Source organism: Sturnira hondurensis, unplaced genomic scaffold, assembly GCF_014824575.4.
Source record: "Sturnira hondurensis isolate 20B ecotype Veracruz unplaced genomic scaffold, ASM1482457v3 Scaffold0007406, whole genome shotgun sequence".
In the NCBI taxonomy this organism is placed as follows: domain Eukaryota; kingdom Metazoa; phylum Chordata; class Mammalia; order Chiroptera; family Phyllostomidae; genus Sturnira; species Sturnira hondurensis.
In genome coordinates, this window is record NW_028080037.1 from 10,956,043 (window position 1) to 10,971,721 (window position 15,679).

Genomic DNA, 15,679 nt, shown 5'->3' on the forward strand with positions numbered 1-15,679 from the left:
TAAAATTTGTTTAAATGGTTAAAAAAAACTGTTAATGCTAGCATTAGGAAGGGAATAAAACCAAACATCTATTCTGAAGGTAGTTGACTTTAGTTACACCACCTTTTAGTCTTTTTAAATGAAAACAAACAAAAAACATACACATAACTACTGAGTGTATCATCTTTTTGGAAGGTAATTTGAATGGCATACATCCGGCCCCGATAATATACACATTCCTCTTGATCCAGTAATTCCACTTGGATTTTATCGTGAGGAAATAAGATATCGTCACAATAAATTATTTGTGTTCATTGTGTCTGGGAAGAGGAGACTTCCCTACCACTTGAGTTCTTATGGCTGGACCAATAATAAAATTGACCTTAAACCCAGATTAACAGGAGAAAAAACGATCTAATATGTGCACACAGGAGATCATACATAATGATGCTCCCCAGAACGATGAACCAGCCAGCTTTTCTAAACAAAGAAACAATAAACTTGTGAAGAAATGACAGGACAAGGACACTTAGCTTTGTATGCTTACTACTGAGGAATCTACAATGTTGGGTTTGGGTAGTAAATTAGTAAAGGAGTGACAAGGTTTGTGTATGAGGCTTTTGGGCCCTGGATTCCCTAACTCTAGTGATACAGCGTTTCCCCTGGTCCCCTTGCAGCAAGGAGGGCACCTTTATAGGGGAAATTTATTCTGGCAACTCGAGGAGACAAGGGAGGGTCCATGTGCCCTTCCTGCACTGGCTGCTGGTCAAGGAACTTTATTTTAAAGTAATTAATGTCGGACATTTGGAGGCAGCCTTCCCTGGGCCCCTGCAATTTCATTCTGTGAAATTAAAAAAAAATTTAAACTCCTAATTATGAGGGAGTGGTTCAATGCAATGATAATGAATCTTACACAATTACTGAATGATGTTTTGAAAGATATTAAGGTCATGCTAATTTAGTTTTAATTAAAGTGAATTAAAAATGGTGTTTTATACACACACATATATATTCTGAAGGAATTTAGTAAACTGGTTGACACCAGGTGTCTCTAAAGAATGCAACTGTGGGAAATTTCAGTTTAGATGTCATACATTTCTGTGAAGTTGAAGATTGTTATTTCAACTATTTCATTTTTATATTTTGAAAAAATAAAAAAACAAAATTTATGAATTAATTCAGTTCTATACAATTATGTATGTGTATATTCATATCTTGCAACAAGAAAGTATTCAAGATAATAACCTTCCCAATGTTTGTGGCGATATTTCTTGATGGAAGTGATTTCTATATTTTATTATTATTTATGCTTTTCTGCATTCATCCAATTGTCTGTAATTATCAGGTACTACTTGTTTAATTGAAATAAAACAACAGATTATTTTTAAAATAAAACAGTCAGGACTATCGGTTGTATTCTGGAATGTATAAAGCTTCTAGCTATGAAGACAAGCAGGAAAGAGTCCTGGTCCAATGTGATTTTGAGTCTAAGTGCACAGCCTTGCAGGTGCTTACGTATCCTAAAGGCATCCTAACATCCACATACCTCCTCATTTTCAGGGATATTAACAGCACCTTCTGAGTTCTACCACTCCTCCATTATTGTTGCCAGGAAAGATTAAAAAAAAAAAGCTATTGAAGACAATTTGGTATTCTTCCTAGGGAGAGAGATACATGGAATCAGCTAAGTGACCTAATAGGACTCTAGGTGGAAGAATAGTCATGATTCAGCTTGTTTTGTGCACAGTCTTGCTGTATGAAGTCACCAAAGGGATTCATACCTAATGGAGAATATGTTGTGCCCAGATATGGGGATGTGGCAAGTACAGCCTTCCTGATGAGCAGGAACACAGCTAAATGGCTAGGAGGCATCATAAATGCCTAGGAACCACAAAGGTGGGTTTTGTTCCCATGAGCCCAGGTACTAACCTTTGCAGGTCAGAACACAAACGAAGCCAAAATTATTGCTTCATGTTCAAGGTGCCCATTCTCTGCTAAGGCCACAGACCCTAGGCAGGGATGCCCTTTTGAGCTTTTGCTCATCTAGTTATTCAGCATCACCAAGTGCATGCTGTAGTTTAAGCCCTGTATGAGGCGAATGGTGTATGTGTAGTCAAGTTGCTATTCAAACAGTCAATGAAAGCACGGTTGCGATAAGGGTCAGCCTCTGTGAGTCCAGCTAATGCGGTCTTAGAGATTATGAGAAAGGCCTCCAGGAGTATGAGTTCTTTAGGTTGAGTTCTGAAAGACCAGCAGGAAATAACCATAGGGAAGCAGGGAAGGGCTTTTCAGGCAAAAATGACAGCAACAGCACATACGATGGCCCAGATAGAAGACAACATGGCAGCCCAGGGACAGCTCCCACTGCCCTACAGTTTGGCTAGGGCAAGTTTAAGAAGGGAGAAGGAACTGAGGCTGGGGCTTCAAGGCCTAGGAAACCATTTTATGGAGTTTAGACTCTACTGAGGGCAGTGAGTAACCATTGAAGGGTTTTAAGGGATTATGTTGGAGTGAGAACTCCATAGAAGTGATAGGGGAGTTGGGGAGGAGACGGAGAGCAAATTTTACTAGAGGGCAACTGCAGGGCAGTAGAAGAAAGGAGAAGTGAGTGAGCTATGTGACGGTACTGCCATTAGGAGGGAACTTAGGGACAAAGGAGAGGCGATTAAGAGGTCAATGGAGGAAGTATTTCCATTTAATTGCAGTGTAAAGCCTCTCCTGTGACTTCATAGGTTACTTTGTTAAAACTACATTATCCATTAATAGCCCTGGCTGGTGTGGCTTAGGGGGTTGAGTGCCAATCTTCAAACCGAAAGGTCGCCGGTTTGATTCCCCGTCAGGGCGCCTGCCCGAGTTGTGGGGCAGGTCCTCGGTTGGGAGCATGCGAGAGGCAACCAATTGATGTTTCCCTCGCATATCCACGTTTCTCTCCCTCTCTTTATTTCTTGCTTCCCCTTTCTCTAAAAAATAAATAAATAAAGTCTTTTTTTAAAAACCTACATTATCCATTAATGATTTTAGAGTTGGGTTCTCTTTGTCCAGGGAAGATATACAATGTGTTCAGATTAGCCTAAAGGCGAGTGTCGGTAAGAACAGGAATAGCCCCAGATGGCCCAAGTACTAGCAGGTTACACAGTAAAGCAACTTGGGAGTGGGTGCTGGGATACTCCAGCTAGGAGACCACTGCAATCGCCCAAGCAAGAGATGCCAGTGACCTGATGCAAGGTGATAAGAGGTAGAGATACTAATGAGATTAGATATGCCAAGAAGATGAAGTCAGTGGACTTGGACAAAGATTGGACACGGTGGCGGGGGGCAGAGGAAGGAGGGAAAGTCCAGATTGATTCCCAGGTTCCTGGCATGGGGACCTGGGTAGGCAGCGGTAGCATTCTGAGATGAGGAACAAAGCAGATGGAAATGAGCTGCAGGGGATGGATGATGATAAGTTGAGGTACGTGTGGAGGACATAAGAAGGGAGAATAAGAAGTGGGATGGCTCTAGGGTTTTCCTGCCCTCTCCACTGACGACGGAAATCCAGGCGAGTGACCAGGTGGTAGGTGGGCACTGGAGTTAGAGAAATGGGATGGGACTGTCTCCTTCCTGCAGAGAATAAGAGAGTTCAATGAAATTCATCATTCCTAATGATAAGAATGGCATCAATGGGCTCATCTTCCAAATGAAAAGAAGCCTTTGACCTTGGCAAACTGTTAAGAGTTAATGTATTTCCCACAGCAAGCCATTTACTCCCTGGTAGGGAGTTGGGCGGTGCCCTATTAAAGAAATAATAGAACAATTAACAGTGGAGATAAAACATTCTCTGAACCTGCCCCTCTGGTTTTCTTCCTTTCGCTATGACATCAGTCCCCTCTGGCATTCCAGCAAAAGGATTTCTTCTCTGCCAGTCTCAGTCATGACCCTGGCCCTTGGGAGCAGTGGGCAGTAGAGGAAGTGATGGGAGTGGACCAGCAGTGGGAAAATGAGTCATCTCGGAGAAACTAGCCCAGCCTGGCGGGGAGAGCTGTGGGCTGGGTCCCTGTGGAACGTGTTCCTGGGCACAGCAGCATGGGAGCTTTCTCTCTGTCCTTTGCCACTATATTTGTATGCTGGGGAAAATAAAACATCTGCTGGAGAGCGACATAATAAAGCACTTGCTGTGCAGGGGAGGACAGGGAGCAGCAGCAGCAGAGCTAGGGGGTTTGGAGAGACTTCGGAATGGGGGTGCAGAGAGCTTTCAGAAGGCAAATGCCATGTGTGGGAGGATGAAGAGAGAGGATGGAAAAGATAATGCAAAAAGAGTTGCTGCGTTGTGAATATGATTCCCCTTTGGTGTTTTCTTAAGAGACTGCAGAAAATCTTTAGTATTGTTTTACAAATTATTCTTGGATATTACACTGATGGTTTGTTGTTTGTGTGTTTAATGGGGCCAGACAGGCCCAAACCCAAGGGCCTGGTTTTACGGGAGGTTCACCTAAAGTAGCATCCTGAGTTTGTAGTAGCTCTCTTTTGCCAACTTGCTCTATTCTGATGGAATATAGCTTGTCGTATCAGGGCTTCCTTTTCTTGGATTCATGGGTTTCCAGGGTCAGTGAACCACTGCCTAAACAACCAGCCCCCACTCCAACCCTGCAAAATTGTACAAGTTGTGAAGCTGGATCCAAAGTATTGCCTGTGAGCAGGAAAGTCTTGATTCTGAGAGAATATGCGTGCCATGTTACCAACAGAACTTGGCACAATGACGGAAACATTCTATACCTGGGTTCTATGAGGGTTCTTTGCCGCATGTAGCCGTTAAAACACTCAAAGTGTGGGTTCTATAACTGAGAAACTGAACTATTAACTGTAATCAACTAATTTTAATTTAAATAGATAGCTATGACTAATAGCTACCATGTAGGACAATGCAGTTCAACATTTTCAAAGGGGTGTGAACCGTACCCCTGCACCCCCCACCACTGAGACTAATCACTTCCCTTTACAGCCCTTTTGTGTTGGCACATAGTAGGTACTTAAAAAACACTATGAATTTTATTAACTAGTACTTAAAGAAGAGTTACTCTACTTCCAGAAAAAGGGAACTGAGGCAGAAAAGGACCAAATGGGCTCCTAAAGTTCACCAAGTTTGTTTTCTAAGCCCTAAATTCCTTACCCTCAACCCAGCTCTTTTCCCTAAACATTTTCCACTCTGTCACATACCTTGGAAACTTACTTTACAGCGCAGTAAACCAGAAACACAGGCAAATACTTGAAGGAGTGCAAAAAGATCAATGACAATGCTAATGTTTTATGAAAGAGGATGCTTTGATTTAATAGAATCCTAATGTTTTTGGGCTCAAGCCAATTTTTTACTAAGCAGATTTTTAATGAACTGTGTTAATATAATTTAGCAATGGTAGCTTAAGAGTAAACATTCCCACCCTGGCTGGTGTGGCTCTGTGGATTGAGTGCCGGCCTGTGAACCAAAGGGTCGCTGGTTGGATTCCCAGTCAGGGCACCTGGGTTGCCGGCCAGGGGCCCATGAGAGATAACCGCACATTGATGTTTCTCTCCCTCTCTTTCTCCCTCCCTTCCCCTCTGTCTAAAAACAAATAAAATAAGATTTTTTAAAAGTAAACATTCCTTAAAGGTAAAATATATATATGGGAAATAGCTGGAGATTTTTTTTTTAAGTTAAAAAGAAAGAACAGAGAGCCAAGAAGCTTGTAAGCCACACATCCCCCGTGCTAACACATGCACAGCTCCTGAATTTCCTTCTGTCTGGCTGAGGCTGGTTCTTCCCTTTGGACAGCACATGGGCAGGGCTTCTGTGAATGTCACATTGACAAACATTTCCTGCAGCGAGGCAGCTGGGGACGTTTCTTTTGTTATTACGTCCTTCTCATGGGCTGCCAGTTTGTCTGTCTACGGCACACTCCTTGACGGGGTCTGCGGGAGCCTAGGTTTTCCCCCCTCATTGAATGCTTCATCTCCAGCATTGAAGAGCAAAGGGTGTCTTAACTGGCATCTGGGACTTTGGTGGCTTCGCCACTCCTTGCCCACTCAACATTTGTTCATTCATTCAACTTTGATTGAGCTACAGAACATCTGGCTTGGTGCCAGAGATACAACAGTGCCCAGGACCCTAATTCTGCCCTCACACCTTTCACAGGCAACTCAAAAGACAGTTTCAACAAAGTAGGATACGTGCCACGAGAACTACAGGGTGCTGCAGAATCTCTTAACCAAGACTGGAGCGGAGTGTTCAGGGAAGAATTCCCGGAAGGAGTAGCTTCTAAGCCAAGATCTGAAAAATCAGCTGGTGTTAGCTAGGTAAATGAGGAGAAGAAAAGAAAAGCATTCCAGATCAAAGGAAAAGCAAGTGCAAAGAAAGCTGGGAGGAAGGGGGCGGGGAAGCTTGGTGCTTTGGGGAAGCCAAATAGCTCAGCACAGTGAGGACGTGGGGTGGGAGGGAGGGTGTTCTTTCTCACTCTGCAGCCACGAGGGACTTAGGGTGAGAGGCCCTCATGCCCGTCAGAGCCTGGCTGGGCTAGATTATACATGTAAGTTCTAAGTACATCAGCTGCTCAGTGGAAATCAGTATAAGCTGCCTTTACCATACAAATATTTATTGTACATCCCTGAATAGGATGTTTATAAAGGCGATGAGATACTCAGGCAGGGGGGGGAGGGGAGAGCCTGCCGGGAGTACAGCCTCGCAGTCTCTTAGGGGAGCTGTGAATAGCGAAAGGGTGCTTGTTTGGAAGCCAGAAGGAAAGCAGAACAGGACTAAGCAAAAATCCAGTGATCCCGCCCAAGCCTGAGGAAGAAGGGCCACAGGGGATGCTGTGTTCAAAATGCCTCACAGTTATTAATAATAACAATGAGTCCACCTAAAACTGGAGAGGACCTCAAGGTCCATCCTGAGGGAGCTTGTTACATGGGAAAACGTGCAGTTCGGAATACCACACAGACGTTAAAGAGACCAAGTCCGAGCACATGCAGACACAAAAGGATCTCAGGACTGTTTCTGGAACACCTACTGTGTGCACTGTGCTACATGCTAGGGGCAAAGCAGTGGAAGAGACCAAGTTTCTGGCCCCCTGGAAAGAACCCCATCTCCACCCCTTTATCAGCCCTTCAGAATTTGCCTTTACTAGCCTCTCCTTATCTCTTACTACTCCTTATCTCTTACTATCTCTTACTACTTCTCTAGGATTTGCTTTGTCGAAAGCCTGTACTAGGTCTTTGCAGGGGCTACTTCTCCTTGGAACACCCTGTTGCTCCTCTCTGCCTCTCCAGCCTTTTGCCTGGCCACGCCCTCCTAGGCTTTCAGGTCCAGTTTTGTGCAGAGTTGGCGTTCAGTGGTGCCAGGACCTGTGTGACCCAAGCATAGAACTTTCCTCTTAGTTGTACCTCTGTAGGGCCCAGTTACCCCTTATTGCTCCTTTCGTTCCCCTTGTATTTTTGCTGATTTGTCTAAGCACATTCTAGAACGTCTTCATCAAGTTCTGTGTGGCATCTTGTTGGCATTGTAACTGGAATGGTGTTAAATTTGTAAATTTGCATGGGGAATTTTTTATTTTTGCTACGTTTGGCCTTCCCATCCAGAAGCTGGGCATCACTTTCCACTTATTCACATATTTTTCTATTTGTGGCTTATAATTTTTACGTTTATTGAAGTCTGTATGTCTAACAGTGTGCTTTGCTTAATACTCAGTGACTTCCGGTGGCATCTTTTTAAAAAAGAAAGATTTTATTTATTTATTTGTTTTCAGAGAGAAGGGAAAGGAGTGAAAAAGAGAGGAAGGGGAACATTGATTGGTTGCCTCTCATGTGCCCCACAACTAGGGACCTGGCCTACTGCCCAGGCACGTGCCCTGACTGGGAATCAAACCAGTGACCCTTTGGTTCTCAGGCCAGTGCTCAATCCACTGAGCTACACCAGCCAGGTGTAGCTCTCTTTTTATATCACTTCTGACAATGAAGGTGTTGTTTTTCTATACCAGTTTCAATGTCCAACTCAATGTCCAAAAACCAACTCAATGTCCAACAATCTGATTCTGCCACTGCCCAGAGTTTGTGTAGACGCCCTCTGGTTAAGGGCTTAGTCCCTCCCACAAGACTTACTGTCATTTCAGACACTGGCCACAAATGAGGTTCTTAGTCTATCCACACTTCCTCCTGGATGACTACAAATTTGGGGGTTCATATAGACTGCATGTTTATGTATTACCCAAAATTCATATGTTGTCCCAGTTACCACACTGGCCCCTCTGGTCCTCTCTCCCCGGTGACCTTTTGATCATGTGAGCCCCCACCTGTAGTCTTTCAGGGCCAGTGGTGGCCTCAGGACAGAATCCTGTGTCTTAACTGGTTCATAGGACCCTGAAGGTCTGGCTGCTGCCCACCCCTCTCGGCTTATCTCTCCCATTCTCCCCATCACTTCCTGTAGCCAAGTTGGCCTTCCTTCAGTGATCAACCTTCTCCCAGCCTTCAGGTCATTGAACATGGTATTCCTTTCATCTAAGAAGCTCCGTATGTTTCTCCTTAGCCTCAGTTCCTGTTCCACTAGATTGCTGCTAAAATGTGACTTCCCAGGAAAGCCTTCCCTGCTGTCTAGGCTAGGGCAGAGCCCCATTAACAGCTCTCGTACCAGCCTACCTACTCTGTCACAGTATTTGTCACAGCTATAATCACATCATCACGTGCATCTTGTTCAATGTTACCTCCTCCACATGCAAAAACGTAAACTCAGTCCGGACAGGAGCCATGTCTGACTTATTCCCTTCATGTCCCTAGTGCCTAGATTAGGGCCTTGTATCCAGTAGGTATTTGATACCTGTTGAAAAAATGAGTAAGTGAGTAAGAGGCAGGGCAAGAACTCTCAATGTTTATTGTCTAAGTGGCCAAAGCACTTAGGCAGGAAAAATTAAATAAGTAATGGAGTGTCTCTTGGGTTTCTGTCCCTAACACCTAGCTCAGGCCCTGACCCACAGTAAAAATTCAGGGGATGTTGCTAGCTGAATAAGCATTCCCTCTTCCATCTATACGTACTCCTCCCTTGGTGGTGATCTCATCCAATGTGAAGGCTTAAATGTCATCTATAAGCTGATGACTCCTCAGGTTATAGCTCTAGCCTGAACCTTATCTCAGAACTCATATATCCACCTGCATATTTGACACCTCCACTTGGAACACCTAATAGGCATCTCAAACTTAACATGGCCAAAACAACTTTATGTTTCTGTTTTGGTCAGCATTCTCCAGCCCAATGTATTCTTCTCATTGTTCAGGCTGCAAATCTTGGAGTCACGTTTGACTCCTCTCTTTTCCTCATATCTTGTATTAAAACATTTTAAAAATTTTTAAATATTTTATTTATTTTTACAAAGGGTAAGAGAGGGAGAAAGAGGGAGAGAAACATCAATGTGTGGTTGCCTCTTGAGTGCCCCCTACTGGAGACCTGGCCCGCAACCCAGGCATGTGCCCTGACTGGGAAGCGAACCAGTGACACTTTGGTTCACAGGCAACTCAATCACACCAGCCAGGGAAAACTTTTTAAAATTTTTTAAAACTTATTTTAGAGAAAGTGAGGAAAGGAGGGAGAGAAAGAAACATTGATTTGTTGTCTCACTTATTTATGCATTCATTGGCTGACTCTTGTATGTGCCCTGACAGGGGTTCAAACTCACAAGCCTGGCATATTGGGCAATACTCTAACACACTGAGTTCCCTGGCCAAGGCTTCCTTGTATTAAATTAATCAGCAAATCTGTCAGCTGCACCTTCAGAATATATCCAGAATCCAACCACCTCTCTCATCCTACCTCTGCTTGGTCCAAGCCTCCATCACCTTCTGTCTGGACGTTGCAATAGCCTCTACCTGGCCTCTTGCTCCCACTGGCTTCCCTACACTCTGTCCTCTACCTGGTAGCCAGGACATCAAATCTTGACTCAAATGGTGCCTTTACAGAGAGGCCTTCTCAGAAAACTCTATTTGAAATAAGACCCCTTGCCTGTCACCCTTGGTCTCTTACTCTGTTTTTATCCATTATAATGATCAGGGTTTGACATTTTCGCTTGTTATCTTTATTCTCCTGATGAAATATAAGTTCCACGAAGAAGGGACTTTGCCTATTTTATTCTCTTGTGCATTCCTAATAGAGTTCTGGTTCCCCAATTACTATGTGTGGAGAGGGGCAGGGTTTCTCTTACACCAAAAAACAATTCTCCAGACACTAGCTGGGCGCCCTACAATTTCAGCTCAATTCTGACACCCAGAGATTACTTAAGGGTTCAGTCCTATGAGACTACCCCACCCCACCCCTTTCAGACTCTAGTCACAAGCTCAGGTTGTTACCTGTACTTCTGACAGAGTGGCTATAAGTCAGAGGTTCTCATGACCCCTTCCTCTGGCTTGATTAATTTGCTAGAGCATCTCACACAACTCAGAGAAACATTTTACTTACTAGATTACTGGTTTATTCTAACAGGGTGTAACTCAGGAACGGCCAGCTGGCAGAGATGCACAGGGCAAGGCATGGGGACAGGGTGCAGAGCACCCACGCCCTCTCCAGGCTCGTCGCTTTCCCAGCCCCTCCATGTGCTCACTAAGCCAGAAGCTCTCCGAACCCGCCCTTTTGGAGTTTTGTGGAGGCTTCATTACATAGGCTCAGTTGACTAAAACATTGGCCTCTAGTGATTGAGCTCCATCTCCAGCCCCCCTCCCCTCCCTGGAGACTAGCCCCCATCCTGAGATGCCTTCCAAAATCACCTTATTAACACAAGCCCAGTTGTGGTGGGAAGGGGCTGGTTAAAAATAGCAAGACACCCGTTTCACCTTATGACTTTGAAAGATTTCAGGAACTGAGGACAAGAGACCACTTATTATGATAAAAGATGCTCCCATTGTTCTTATCTCTCAGCAAATTCCAAAGATTTGGGGAGCTGTGAGCTAGGAAGTAGGACAAAGACCAAACATGTATTTGTTAAGATAAATCACAATATCACAATCCTCAGAACCCCGAACAGTTCTCTCTCAAAAATCTCTCAGCAGCCCTGGCTGGTGTAGCTCAGTGGATTGAGTGCGGGCCTGCGAACCAAAAGATCACGGTTTGATTCCCAGTCAGGGCACATGCGTGGGTTGCAGGCTGGTTCCCAGCAGGGGCCAGTTCCCAGCAGGGGACGCATGAGAAACAATCATACATTGATATTTCTCTCCCTCTCTCCTTCCCTTCCTTTCTAAAGATAAGTAAATATAATTACTTTTTTTAAAAAATCTCTCAGCAACCACGAAGAAACCCTAAGTTCCCGAGAGTCAGGTTTTCCCCCAGACGGTGAATAAGAATGGAGATGCCAGACGTCAGATACCAACTACCTGTCTCTTTGGGGCCCTAGAATGATTAAGATTTAACTCAGGCCCACTTTTCATATAATTAAAGGGTGACACAGGGTCACCTAGTGAGTCAGGAGAGGCTCACTGACTCCTAGAGCAGAGTCAGGTCCTGCCTCTTGGTCCGAGCCGATGGGTGGGGGGGGGGGGAGCCCGTTCTGTAATGGTTGGATCTCCCATCCCCTCCTGCAAGTAGGCCCGCCTGCCTGGCGTTCTTGACGTGACGCTGTGAGTTTGAGAACTGTGATATTCAGACCTGGTCCAGGTTATCTAGGGCAGTGGTTCTCAATGACCACCCTCCAGGGAACATTTGGTGTTGTCTGAAGACATTTTAAGTTGACAACAGGGCATGATGTACAACTGGCATCTGGTGAATAGAAGGCCAGGGTTGCTGTTGAACACCCTCCGATGCACAGGACAGCCCCACACAACAATAAGGGGTCTCATTCAAAATGGCACCGTCTCAATCACCAGACTGTTCCTGAGAAACGAGGACTATGAACAGTACCCAATGCATGAGTGAGGAAACTGAAGCTCGGGGAGGTGGACTCACTCATCTAGGGTAGAGGCAAGATGTGGACCCAGGGCTGCCTGGTCCCACTGTCTATACTTATAGCCTCTGCTCTGGGTTGTCTGCCAACCGAGGGGGCCTACTAGGCCTCTCTGCTGTGCCTGAATTTACCCATCGCCCCCATGGACAGGAGGCTGTGCATTGAGCCTTCGGGGGTATCTGTGCACTCAGGTGAGGCTTGGCTATTGGCCAAAAGGGAGATTTTCTTCCCTGAGTTGTCCCTGCTTGTCTGGCCTCACTGTCCCCGCACTGCAGTACAGTACTTGGCTCCAGAGCTCAGTTCTCCTGCCAGTCCCAGGCCAGTGCCAGCCCTGCTCCCATCGGAGGAGGCTTCTGTTCAGACCTGGGAGCACTCCCCCATAGGGCCCCTCCTCTCTGGGAAGAGCACTTTGAGTCAGCTCTAGGGGCTGCATCTCACACCTCCTTTCAGGTGAGGGAGGGCTGGAGCTGCTAGGTTGGTGGCAAACTCCTGGTCCAAGACAGGGCTTGAGGTCCCAGGGCAGGGAACAGTGTGATCCTGGGCTAGTGGCAGGGTTGAGGTGGAACAGGCTGTGATTCTTTCTAGCCTGTTTGCGGGAGGGGACAGCTCCAAGCCCTGCAAGGAATCCCTCAGCCTTCTTATGAACAATCCCAAAGGGCCTTCTTAAGACCCAGGAAAAATCTGTTGGCTAAAGTACAATGGTAATTTGTCCAGGAAAGCTCAAGACAGTCACGGACCAAACCAGGGTCAAGTTTGGGAGGAAGCAATGCAGAATAATTTTGAAATACCCACCCTTTTTTTCCATCCATCCATCCACTTGACCCAACATATATTTAGGGAGTTCCTGCCAGGGGCCAGCATACTGAGAGCCTCCAGGGGCACACATCATCGCTGTCTTTGTCTAGGAGGTAGGGCAGCCCGGTTTCCATCCACCATGTGAGACTGTGGAGTCAGACCAGAGTTCAAATCCCAGCTCCACCATTTCCTAGCAGTGGGACTTTGGGCAAGGGACTTTACCTTTCTGAACCTCATTTTCCTTATCGAGTTGGGAGACATCAGTGAGGCAATGTGTCCCTAAATCCTGGCACATAGTGAGATGTCAATACATAAGAGCAAGAGCTACCATTTTTGGGGGGACTTTTGCTAGGTCCTTAGATACATTATTTAATACAATCCTTGCCACCAGCCCATAATGAAGGTATTATCTCCATGAAAAAAATCAGGAATCTGCGTGTCTGAGAGAGTAACTAACTTGTAAGAGGTCACACTACTCAGGCTTTTCCCTGGGCTGTCTGATTCCAAAGCCCGTACTCTCAGAAATTTTGATTCCCTCTAATTTTGATTTCCTGTGGGTAGAAGATGGGTGTTTTCAGGCGCAGAGCAATTAGGAGTGGAACTGAGTGAGCTGCCCAGACGAGATGCTATGGAGCCCCAGATGGGCCAATTCAGTTGGACCTAGTGAAGGGATCTTACATCCATTCCAGGAGTGTGGTTTATTTGAGATTAATGAGCCTTTATCCTTCTTGGGTTTTGAACCCCTTAGTGCATCTGGTAGAAGCTATGGATCCTTTCCCTGGGAAAATGCCTGCAGGAACACTTTACACACAGATTCTAGGGGGCTTGTGGAACCTTTAGAATCCATCTGTGGGCCCCTTTAAGAGCCCGCCTAAGGGCAGCACTTCCCAAATGTGGGACATATATCTCTCTAGTGGTGTCCAAGATCAGTTTAGCAACATGAGAACAAAATGTTTTATATTCTAGTATTTATATTTTAGAGTTACCTTCTGTTTCTGACAACTGAGACTGGTTCTCTATTTATGGTGATGATATAACTTTGCCTTTACAACTACACTTATTTTAAAAAGTAAAGGGAATTTAATGAAAGAAAAACATTAAATCAATACTAGTAGAGGTAGGGTGCAGGTATGGCAAAAATCATGACAATGATTTAGAAAATTCTCTTGGGTTTCTACTTGGTGGACTCATACTGGGTCTCATCTGAACCTCCTGAGGACTCTGGAAGTGACCTATTCTCAGGCTCCCTAAATCTGATCACCCAAGAGTGCTGTTGAGTCTCCCCTTCCTCCCCTTCCTCTGGAATCCCTCTAGTGCCTGTGATGAGCTGAATCCTCCCTGCCGCCCGGCAGAACTACACCAGAGGCAGTTTTCCTGCAGCACGTAGTGCAGGCACGTTGGTGCCATACCAGTTCATTCCTTCGCCATTCGTTCAGCAAACATCATGTGCTTAAGTGGCCAACACAGGCCATGCTCCACGGACTCCCAGAAAGCATGAGACCCTCACTGTGGAAAGAGAAGCCAACCTGTCTGGTGCAATGGGAAGAGCACACATTTGGAGTCAGACCTGGATCTTATAGATCTGGCTCCATAACTCACTGAGTAATCAAGGGCAGGTCCCTTCCCCTCTGTGGTTTTTTTTCCAACACCACTTCTGATACTAAGTGGTTTTTTTTCCTCTCCCTAACACCAAATACTTATTTTTCTTTTAAGGTTTTATTATTTATTTATTTATTAAGATTTTATTTATTTATCTTAGAGGGGAAGGGAAGGAGAGAGAGAGAGAAATATCAATGTATGGTTGCCTCTCGTGAGTCCCCTGCTGGGAACTGGCCTGCAACCCTGGCATGTAGCCTGACTGGGAATTGAACCATGATCCTTTGGTTCTCAAGCCTGCGTGCTCAATCCACTGAGCTATGCCAGCCAGGCCCAAATACTTATTTTTCAACCAATTCTCCAACATCAGCTGGGTGTCCAACAATTCAACTCAATTCAATTCTGATACTGACTCCCAGAGTTAGGGCAGACCCCACAGGCTAAGGGTTCAGCCCCACAAGACTGTCCACACTTCTGATGCAAAAGGGGTTCCCGGCTCCCCTCACTTTGTCCAGCTGACTACAAATTTGGGGGTTCCCACAACATCCTCAGGCTCGATAATTCTCTAGAATGACTCACAGGACAGTATTCTACTTACTAGTACAGATTTATTCTAAAGGATACAACTCAGTAGCAGCCAAGTGGAAGAGATAAAAGGTATTGAAAGTGGGGGTGGGGCCCAGTGCCCTCTCTGGGTGCAGGTGTGCCACCCTCACAGCACCTCATGGCAAGCAGACAGCTATGCCTGGAGGGAGACAGGAGGAAAGGGGTCTCAGGCACAGCTGTTGTGAGGAATAACTGAGTGAATGCAAAACACTTGGTGGTAAGCAACCACTCAATACACAGCTGCTATTCTTATTACCTCATCCACTTTACTCTCAGCATATGTATATGTGCATGTGTGTATGAAAAGTAAAGGCCCCCAAGAGAGGTTCCAAGTTCTGGTGTCATTGTTAGATTCCACAGCTCAGAGCCACACTTCTGAGTCATGCAGAAGCGCTAACGCAACCTCGCTCCCAACTTCTTTCTCAGGAGTGACTCTGTATAGAACTATTTTTTAACTCCTCAAACCCATAATCTGAGTATTGGAAACACGGACCTTGGAAAAGCCTCTCAAATTCTTAATTTAACTGATATACATATATTGTACCTGAGGTTCTCATTATTCCCACTTCTTTCTCTTTGGAGTTGTGTGCCTCTGGTCAAATTGCAAAGGGGCTCTGGGTTCTTGAGAGTAGATGGTCAAGAAGAAAAACGCAGAAGTGTAAACAGAAAGCTCTGGTTAGGTGATTAACCTGATGACTTTATGGAAGTTCAAAAACACATTATAGGCATTTAAGGGTTGGTTCAAAACCTTGCTGTGACTCTCAGGACAGTTCCATAAACTGATA